Here is a 10,609-nt window from a genome sequence, read left to right on the forward strand (position 1 = left end):
AAAAAAAAAAAAAAAAAAAAAAAAAAAAACATCCTGGAACTTTTGATACTGGCGCACCCACACTCCATTTCTCAAGTACCCCTGGCTGAGCATGTACGAGGAGCCAGATACGCTGGTGGTGTCTTTGGGAAGCATGCCTCATCGGCACAGCTGGTGTTTCTGTCTGTCTGTCTTGTACATTAGGGAAGAGACCCCAGGGGAAGGGAGGAGTTGCCCATCAACCATCTGGTGGCTTAGTCAAGAACGAGATCCAATTCTTTCATTCTTCTCTGGGATGCCTCCCTCTTGGGGACATTTTGAAGCTTGAGTGAGTAACTCCCATAAAGGGGCTTAGGACAGTGCCTGGGTTGCATTAATGTGCAGTCAGGGTTGGTCCTAGTTAAAGTGCCATCCTCTTCCTCGCCTCCCAGGCTTCCATACAGAATATTATTCCTGCCAAGTGGGCCCTCCGGCCCCCAGCCTCGCAAAGCACATCACTGTCATTTCACAATGACCAAGATCTATTCAACACAGCTGGCCTCCCGCAGGCTGTCCAAGGCCTTCACCTCCTGAGTGTATTGGCTTCAGGTCCTGGGAAGCCAGTTGTCCTGAAGTAAGGATCAGAGTATGGGTCCAAGTCCTCTTCGGTGAAGAAGAGGAGCCCCAGGAAGGGAGCTTGGTCTGCCCTCATGTCAGGAAACCCTGCACGCTCACCCACTTCACAGCATTCACTCCTGGCTTTGATGCCGGCTCTGCTCCCCAGCCAGGTTCTCCTGATCACTAAGCATGTGCCCGTGCAGACAGAGCTGCTGCCTTCTCCCTGCTGCTGCCTTCTCCCTGCTGCTGCCTGTAGCCTTTTCTTGGAGCTGGTTTACTGCAAATCAGCAGGGGATGAGCATGTCATACACACATGCCCCCTTGCCTGTCTTCCCCTCCACTCCCTCCTTCCTGCTCCTGCAGCCCACACAAGCTGAGTTACGTTTCTGGGTCTGCAGACACCAGAGGTGCCCTTGTTTCAGCAGAATCCCTGCACTGCTAGAATCTGACATCTCCCGAGCACCCCCCTTCCTAGCCTCTCAGCCCCCTTCCTTCCAGCCACAGGTGTGGTGACCTGGTCCATGGATGCTTTACACTATGCAGGTGTAGTAGGCCTCACCTTAGCCTGCATTGCACACCGTGGCTTCCTGCTCTGCAGTTCATTAGGTGGCAAGGTACAGGACACCTGCAGGGCACCTCTGGGTATATCACTACCACAACTGCCAGCTCACGGGAGGTAATGCCTTTGCCCCTCCCACGAAGAGGCCCCAACTCCCACAAATCCTCTGCTGTGCAGGTCTGGGGTACACTGTAAAAGGCCACAGTGACAAGGGCCACTGCAGCAGGGCCAGCTGAGCAGTGTCCTTCACTGGATCTCCACCCGCCCTCCCCTGCCTAGCCCTTCGCTTCTACCTTCTGGGCCCAGCCCTATGGAAGCTGCCCACACAGCGTCCATCCTCAGGCTCTGCATGTAGGGAATCTGAGTGAAGGCACTGGGCCTCCTGGAGCGGCCACACCCCTTTCTGCAGATTTGCCTCTGCCTAGACTTCTTCAGGGGCTCCTTTCCAAGCAAAATCCTATGCTATGGTTTGAATATGGCTCGGCCATTCTGAAACTCACATGGAAATTTAATCCTCGTGCCAGACTTTAAGAGGTGATTAGGACTCTCTGCCTAATCCATCCGTTAATAGATTCTGAGAGTGGCTTTGCTATCAAAGCCACTTTGGCTACAGAGTTCCCACATTCCCACCTTTCACCCCGTGATGCCCTAGGCTGTCCCGCCCCTCAACCTTGGACCACTGTGAGCCAAAATAAACCTGTTTTTCCTTTCTAACTGGCCTCCTGGCATCATGTTATTAGCAACAGATAAGGCCTTAAAATGCCATCCTTCAAGGATCACCTGAGGTTCCTTCCACCTTTATCACATCGAGAATTGTTTCCCTCCCTGGGTAGCTGCAGCCTTTGCTAAGCACTGAGAACAGTTGGCTCTTCTTTGCTTCTCCTTAATGAGTCTGAACAACAGCAATTATCCCCACATACAGTCGCCAGCTGACATTCCAAACCCAGAGAGCCCAGTACAGGATTTGACCCAAATTTAGTGATATTTTTCCGGAACCCTTACACATAGGCTGCTTTGCCCCAGGCTCAAGTGCCCCTATTTCCTCTCTGCTGCCTATTTTCTCAGCTTCAGCTAAGACACACACTTGCTGGCTGGCTAAGAGCTCTATTTAGAAAAGCCAAGTATCACTCAACCCTGTATCTAGGTCTGCATGTCATTCTTGACTTCCTGGGCCCAGCTAACCCCTTCCTTTCCCATGAGGTCCTTGCAGAGGAAACCTCCGCACTTGGAACTCATGCAGTCCATTGTTGGCACCATTAGGAAGCTTCTCATTTCCAAACAAATATTGTCCGTAGCTTGTCCCTTTCTGCAATGATGCATAAGTTCAGGGGAAGGACTGTGTCTTCCTTGTTTACCAAGCCCCAGGGTCTAGCACTTAGTAGCTGCTAAATATATTTAAATGTATGAACAACTGAAGAGGGGAAGGGAGACTTAAGAAGTCACAGGCAAAAGATGATCAGACCTCCAGGCATCTGGATCAGTCTAGGGAGTCCTGCAGCTGCAGGTTTCTATACGGCAGAGCCTACTGCTTTGCTCACCAAAGCTATCATTTCCTTTGATATAAAATGTCTGGTTGGACACATGTGGCTAGCAGAATGCATTTCCCTGCCTCTGTGCACCTAGTGAATACACACTCATCTATGAGAAGTGAGTAGAAGTGATCTGAACGAATTATCAGTCACACCCTGAAAAGGACACAGTGCATGCATGTGGTGGCACATCGTGGTATGGTTCCTACTTGTCTCTCAAATTGAGCAGAGCCAGCTGGGCTAAATGGTGGGCCCAGGCTGCAGATGGAGCTCAGAGGGACAAGAATGGAGGAAGCGGGGACAGAGGAAGAAGGTAGGGAGAACCTGGTGGAAGTTATTGAAAGTAATCATACATTCCTGACAAGAGACTTCAGGTACCAAGGCCCAGGGGCCAGGGTAGAGCACTAAATCCCAGCCAGACCTAAGAGTCAGGAGCTGGGGTGGGAAGCCATGCAGGCAGAACCTGGGATGCTCTCTATGAATACAAGTGAGCTACGTGGTGGGGGATAGTGCGTGGGTTCCATGCAGGACCAAAGGAACCGAGAAACGAGAGGGGGCTGCTTCACTCATCATGCAGCCTGTGGTTCGAACACCTGCGCTGCTAGCCTCTTCATTTTTCATGAAAGCCTCAGCCTGGCTGTGGCCTTTTCCAGGAAGCCCTCCATGACACCACCCAGCAGACTGAGTCAGGTGGCTCTCCTCTGAGCTTCCTCCAGATGCTCATTGTCTCTGTAGTATAGCAATTACAAGACCACTATTGCTCTCAGTGTGTGACTGGATTCACCAGGCTTCCCCAAGGGCAGTGATATTTGCCCTCACTCCCACTGTGCTCCCCAGGATTTCTGGAACACCTGGGAGCCTAGGGAACTATAAGGGAGAAGGCACAGAAGATTGTGTGATCCGAGACATCATTGTCACAGGTTGTGACTGGTGATTGCATTCTCTAAAAGCCCACTGAGACTCTGGAGGCCCCAAGGAGGCTGAAGCAGGCAGGGAGCAGAAGGGTGGTCAGGACAGAGCCAATTCCAGCAAGGCCACAGTGCTATTGAGCACAGCACAACTCACATGTGTGTCCCTCGATACCAGTGCCTAGAGGATCAATCAGCACCAAAATGCCAAATAAACATACTAAGAATGAGCGCTGCACATCCCAGCTTACACAGAGCTCACACCACCCATTTTTCCACCCTGTGCCTCAGTAGAGGAGAGGCTGTAGCACATTCCACACCCGCCTTGTGCATACCTCCATATCAGATGTATTTCCTTAGGGGAAGAAAGTCAAAAGGCCACATTCAAATCTAAGGAGAGCACCCAGTCAGAGGAGTCATTATCTGATGACTTCTATTTAATCATTTCATTACTAATTAATAGGGTCATTACTGCCTTTCCAAAGGAAAGGTTAATGCCATTGCTGCACACATCACACCTCAAATTACATTATAAAAATGTCCAGAGTATTTAATTGAACCTATAAGTAACAATGTAATTACACTTAATAATATATGTGCCTTCATATTTATTTGTTCCTCTCCAAGGTACAGAGAGCCCCACGTGGGTGGGTTAATGAAGATCACAGAGCCTCGCTGAAACTCCTTGTTCTTCTTCTCCCTACTCTTCTCTGTTTTCTCCACAGACACACCCTCTTCCGGGACATAAGCAATAGGGGGTCTGGTCACCACAAATCTTCATCTTTTCCCTCCTTCCCTTCTCAGTGAAACAAATTCTAAAGTCAACATTCCCAATAAGGGAGGGAAAGAGAGGAGGGAAAAGAAAAGATAACAGTTTTCTGAGCCCTTGTCACACAGACTGCCAAGGTACCCTGATTCCCCCAAACCCATGATACTCTTCTGTGGCCCTATCCTTTTGCAAATGCTGCCCCTCATCTTGGAATGTCCTGTAAATGCTTAAATGTTAAAGGCTAAAATGCTTAACACTATTTTTCAAGACTCCCTTGCAGCTAGGATTTTGGATGCAAACAAAGTCCTCTACTCCCAATAGATGAATGTGTGAACTTCGAAAGGTGGCAGTGACATAGGATTTTCTTGCTTCTTTGGACATTTCAAATGGCAAGGAAGATTATCCATATGTTGGCTATGTTTGTGACAACATTCTACATCGCAGGGATGGTAGAGCACAGATCTAAAGGAAGCTAAAATCTTCCTGAACCAGAGCTACTGTACCAGGCTAGAATGCTCAGCTCCATACTTTACATAAAAATAATTAAAAATTCTGTCTTGTTTTATCTAGTTACTCGGAGTTGTTCAGTTACTTTTATCTTAACCACCTGACACACTCATTCTAGTTTTCTGTCTTTTTTCTACCTATCCAGACAGGGACACATATCCTGCAGAATATACCTGTCTGCTTAGCACTTAACTCTCAATAATAGCTTAAAATAATTACAAACTCTGAAATGCTGATACAGATGCCTTCTTTGGTTGACTGTGATAATGGTTCAAGCCTGCATCCTTTGCCATGTAACATTATAGCAGTGGCCTCCCATCCTGGGCAGGATAAACTGTCCCATCCCTTATCTTTGGAATTGACAGTATAACATGTTTTGCCATGAAGAATGAGCCAGAGGTGATGATATCCAGGTCTAAGTGTACTTCCATGTGGTACTTTTGCTGTCTCCCAGAGAACATACCCAGAAAACCTGCTAGCTCCAGGAGGAGCATGAGGTACAGGGTACAGAGTAGAACCAATCCAGCTAAGATCAATCTAGGTGAGTGGTTCTCTTGCTAATCCCATTTGTTCTGTGAGCAATATATGCTCATTGTCAGAGCAATGCATAACATTGTCTCTGTTTTTGAGGTTGCTAAAAGTATTGTGGCAATGGGCCACTGATATATGCACTTTCTCATGATTAATAAAAAAATTTTATAAAATAATCTGTGGGTATGAATCTCTTGAATGTCTCACTTAAAGATAGTATAACTGAGGGTTAAGAAACCAACACTAGTATTAAGACATTTTAACTCTCGGCTACGTGACTCAAGCAAGTCATTTATTTTCTTTGCGTCGTGTCTCAAATGACAATGAATAATTTTTTTCTACCAATTTCACAAGGTCATGAAGATCAGTTCTTAAAGAGTATCTTTGACAAGCTGGAACAACTTTTGTGATTATAAATTATTTGTTCCATACAATTCCTATCTTTTTTGCAATTAATTAAATTTATTGGTATATTTTAGGTATACAAAATGATCACATTCATCATAGGGAATTTGTGCCTGTTCATGATACATCTCAATTCCTATTTTTATCCACTGCCCCTGCCCTCTCCAACCCCTCTTCCCCTCTTTATTTACAAAATCTTTTCCCCCTTTTTTTCTCATTTTTTTCTTTTCCCTTCCTTTCTTTCCCTTGCCTTCTATCCATTTGAACATTTCCTTCCTATTTCACAATATCTGTTACACATTTTGCTATTCATTTACACTTTCAGTTTCTCACACCAGAGAAACAATGCAGTATTTACATGTGTGTCTGATTTATTACACTTAAGCATAAGGTCTCAAGGTGAATCCATTTAGCTATAAATGTCTCAAGTTTATCTTTATGGCTGAGTAGTATTCCATTAGGTGTGAAAAGGGTGAAATCACAACAGATCCTGCAGAAATCCAGAAGATCATCAACACCTATTTCCAGAACCTGTATTCTAGTAAGATAGAAAACACAAAAGAAATGGACAGATTCCTAGATTCATATGAATTACCAAAGCTAAATCAAGAAGATACAAAAATTCTAAATAAGCTAATGTCAGTCAATGAAATTGAAGACATAATTAAAAACCTACCAACAAAGAAAATCCCAGGTCCTAACAAATTCACTGCTGAATTCTATGAGAAACTTAGAGAAGACGTAATGCTGCTACTTCTCAAACTCTTTAATGAATTTGAAAGAGAAGCAATACTCCCAAATTCATTCCTGGAAGCAAGGATTACCTTGATTCTAAAACCAGAGAAGGATCCAACCCAAAAAGAAAACTACAGGCCAATCTCCTTAATGAACATAGATGCAAAATCCTCAATAAGATACTGACAAACAGAAAACAATTCCCATCTTAAATCAGAGTTTCTTCCAAGACAGCTGATCTTGCATGATTCTGTTTGATTTTCATTTTTGAATGGTTTTAGTGTATAACTCTGTGAGCCTGGACTCATTTTCTCCACTGGCTCCTCTCTGTACTATCCACCTGGGGATCCCTACATGATTCCAGGAGATTGAGGCAGTAATGATTCCCTGCCCCCCATACAATCAAGATGTCTTCCTCTGGAAAGTGGTTTGCTACAGTTTGTCTTCCTCTGGAAAGTGGTTTGCTACAGTTGTTCCTCTTTATTCTAATAAGGCCACCTGCCCTGGCTGCACAGCCCGTCTTTCTATGTAGCAGTCCCAGGACTTTGTGGCAGGCATAGCCACCCTCTCCAGCTCCCCAGCAGGGCTGCGTCCCTTCATAATAAGCACTTGCAAGTTTTGGCTAACAATTCCCCAATTTCACCCTTGATTTCCTTCACTTCTCTCAGGCAAATGCCATCTGGTCCTAGTGATTTATCTACATTTAGTTTGTCAATTAGGTATAAAATCACTTGCACATTTACTGCCATTTGAGTCAGTATTTCTGCCCTGTCAGTTCCAAAAGACAGTCAGGAAGTGGAAATTTTATGGAATCATAGAATTATGGGTCCTCAGATCTGAGGTGGCCCTTACAGAACTTCTTAGAGGAAGCCTCTACCTCATTCATTTACGTATTCAAGAAGGAATGAGCAACTACTAGGTGTCAGGCTGGGTCCTGGGATATGGGGTGGCTGTGAAAGACCCAAAAATTCTCTGAAGACTCAAAAATTCTCTGGTGACTGTTTTTTTTAGCTTCATAGTCAAAGTTAGTGGCTGATCTGGGTTAGGAACTGAGGGCTTCTTTCCCTTCCCATCCTTTCTCCCAGAATTATCCCCAGTAAAGGAAGGGAGCAGGGACAAGAAGGGAAAGTGGAGATGGCTGAAGGGTGACAGGGGAACTGGGACGATGAAGGGTAAGGAGGTGGATAGGACTGGATGTGGGAAGAGCCAGAGTGAATGGAAGAAAGAGAGAGTAGGAGAGAAGAAATATAGTGGCTCTGGCTGGGGTGAAGGTTGAAGAGAACAGCTGAGAAGGTGGTAGGAGTCTCTGACCGCTTTGTCCTCTTTTCAAGCTTATTCCTTCTCATGCGTACCCTACTTGGCAGGAAACAAGATGGAGGTGATGTGTCCACTGTTATGGATTGAGGTTCTTCTGCTCTGAGAAATCATCGCTATCATGAGAGATGTCTGTGGATCTGATAGATGCTCTTCTAAATCTCTGCTGTCCGAGAGCCAGCTTCCCAGGAGGATTCTAAGATGAGGTGAAGAAAGAACTCATGGGATTGACCTAGTCTTGATTAGGATGGAGCCAGGAGGCTGGGAGAAAAAAAAAAAAAAAAAGGAGGCCAGGGCAGAAGGACAGTGAGGTAACACTTATGTAGGGAGATGCCAGGAATTGTAAAGAATCACCTTTCCTTGTTTTCCAGACTTCAGATAGTCGTAATAGCTATCCCTTATTTCCTCCCACACAGCTTTACAATAAGAAGGAGCTTCATGATCTAGAGCACAGGTGCAAAAGCCTAGTGGCAAGGTGAGGAAAATTTAGTTCAGAGTAGAGGCCAGGATGCCAAGAGAAGTGGGTGGGTAGTAGCTTCTATCACTGTTTGAAATATTTGCTGCCCACCTCTGCCCCATCATGAGAAAATGATACTCTCTCAACCTATGGACAGGCTTGTTTATGTGGCCTTGGGTGCCCCTCCCTGTGGAAGGGTAAAAATCCTCCCTCTGTTGAATTTTAGGGTAGCCATGTGGCTTGCTTTAAGCCATTAAATGTGCACCAGAGTCTCCTACATTACTTCTAGCATAAGCTTTCAGAGCCAGTTCCCCCTTGGCTGTTTCCTTCCTGTTTTCACAAGTCTGATACCATGAGCCTTCTCTGTCTGTTAACCTGGCCCTAGAGTGAAGACAGCTTGGATTAGAGGCACAAAGAGACAGTTGGAAGTCCAGAAAACATGGCATAACATCCGTTTACTGTTTCCAATAAACTCCCACACTGGATACGGAACATGGGAGAAACACAAGTCTCTGTTGTGAGCCATTTACATTTTGGGACCATTTGTTATCACAGCATAGTCTAACCCATACTGACTGACTCAGCTGTGGGAGCTGGTAGAAAAGGACATTACTGGCGTTGATGACAAATTAGCAAAAGTCAAAGCCAAGATGTCAGCTATACAAAGTGTTCTGTGCCAGGGAGGAATAACTCACAATACTTAGATGGAAACATTTGGGTGTGTAAAGGACGGGCTAGAAATTATAAGGTGAGGTGGATAAGCCTTACCTATTGTCAAAATGGGTCCCTGGAACCAAATCCCTTTTCCTCTATGGCCTTGGGCAAGTTATTCTGTGCTTTAGTTTTCTATTCTGAGAAGATAATAAAGCAGAACCTAATTATTGGGTTGTTCTTTGGAAGAAATGAATTACCCACACGTTGTGCTTAGAGCAGCATCCAATTCATAACGGCTGCTCAGTATAAGTTAGCTAGCACTACCCTTTAAACACTCCTACTTTGCAGATAATAAAAACGAGTCCCCCAGGGGGGAGCAAGACTTGTTGAACATCACAGAACTACCTGGTAGCAGACGAGTTCCCCCCCCAGCCAGCCAAAAAGTGGGCGGGCTCTGAACTTCATGGGTGTAGGTGGCCAATGACAACAATTGAATTGGCTCGTAAGCCAAAACTGTTGTTAGTAAATTAAACATTGCTTGTAAGAGGGCCTCCAATTAAGTTTCACTAATTACATCACCAGCTCAATTGTCAGGCAGTTTATATACAATTACCCCAGAACAAATATTTAATTACTTTCTCTTAATACATTGAACTAATATTGTTTCTCGAGCTGTTGGAAAGGACTGTGAAAACATTTCATTGACACGGAGACATGAAATCAGAATTAATGAGGCGACAGCTATAACATCCTGTCTGCTGGTGTGACATAGCCCTGGGGTTATGAGAAGGAAGGGGATCTGGAGAGGGAATCCTTTTGTGTCTGTAAGACGGAGATGGAAGTGGCTGAGACCCTCCTTGGTCGGACCTGAACTTCAGCTCAGCTTCTCCCTTCCCCACATCTTGCCTCCTTCCTTCCCAAAGGTTGTGGACCCCCAAAGCATACCTAAGTATACACCCTATATTGCCTTGCCTCATCTGTTCCAGGAAATCCCATCTGCAATAGGAAGCGGCTGGATGTTTTTTTTTTTTTTGAGCAGAAAATTGACATCATGATCAGACTCACACCCTAGCAGGCTGCGACTGAAGGGCGGGAGAAGGTGAGACAGACACACCAGTTAGGAGGCCACTGTTGGTCGTTTGAGCCTGAGATGCTCTACTCTGGTGAGAGGAGGAAAGGGCACAGTCGGAGGCTCCAGAGCACAAAGATCCTGAGATTCTGGCTTGGGGCAGAGAATGGAAAAGGCTGGGATGGGAACTCAGCGGCTACAGAGAACTGTCCGGGCTCAGCCGCTTTGCCCTTTGTCTGTGATGGACTCCATGGATTCTGTCTTTGGGGTAGAAGCCGTGTTGCAGCTGTTCCATGGACTCAGCTCCTGAGATGCCCTATTTTGTATCCTGGAGCCATGAACTTCTGAGAGCCCTGGTTTCATGGGTTACGCGTGGGTTTGGTTTGGAGAAGCAGCTATGAAATTTATAGAGACAGTTATTTCACAAGCTGAAGTAACAGATGAATAGCCTGCAATTAAAACTTATTACTTACTTAAACCTGTCTGCTCGAAAAAAGCTAAGTTTGATTCACAGACTTCTAGAGGGAGAGAGAAAGGAGAGAGAGAGAGAGAGAGAGAGAGAGAGAGAGAGAGAGAGAGAGAGAGAGAGAGAGAGA

The sequence above is a fragment of the Fukomys damarensis genome, unplaced genomic scaffold (assembly GCF_012274545.1).
Source record: "Fukomys damarensis isolate Sample0158 unplaced genomic scaffold, DMR_v1.0_HiC HiC_scaffold_20, whole genome shotgun sequence".
NCBI lineage: Eukaryota > Metazoa > Chordata > Mammalia > Rodentia > Bathyergidae > Fukomys > Fukomys damarensis.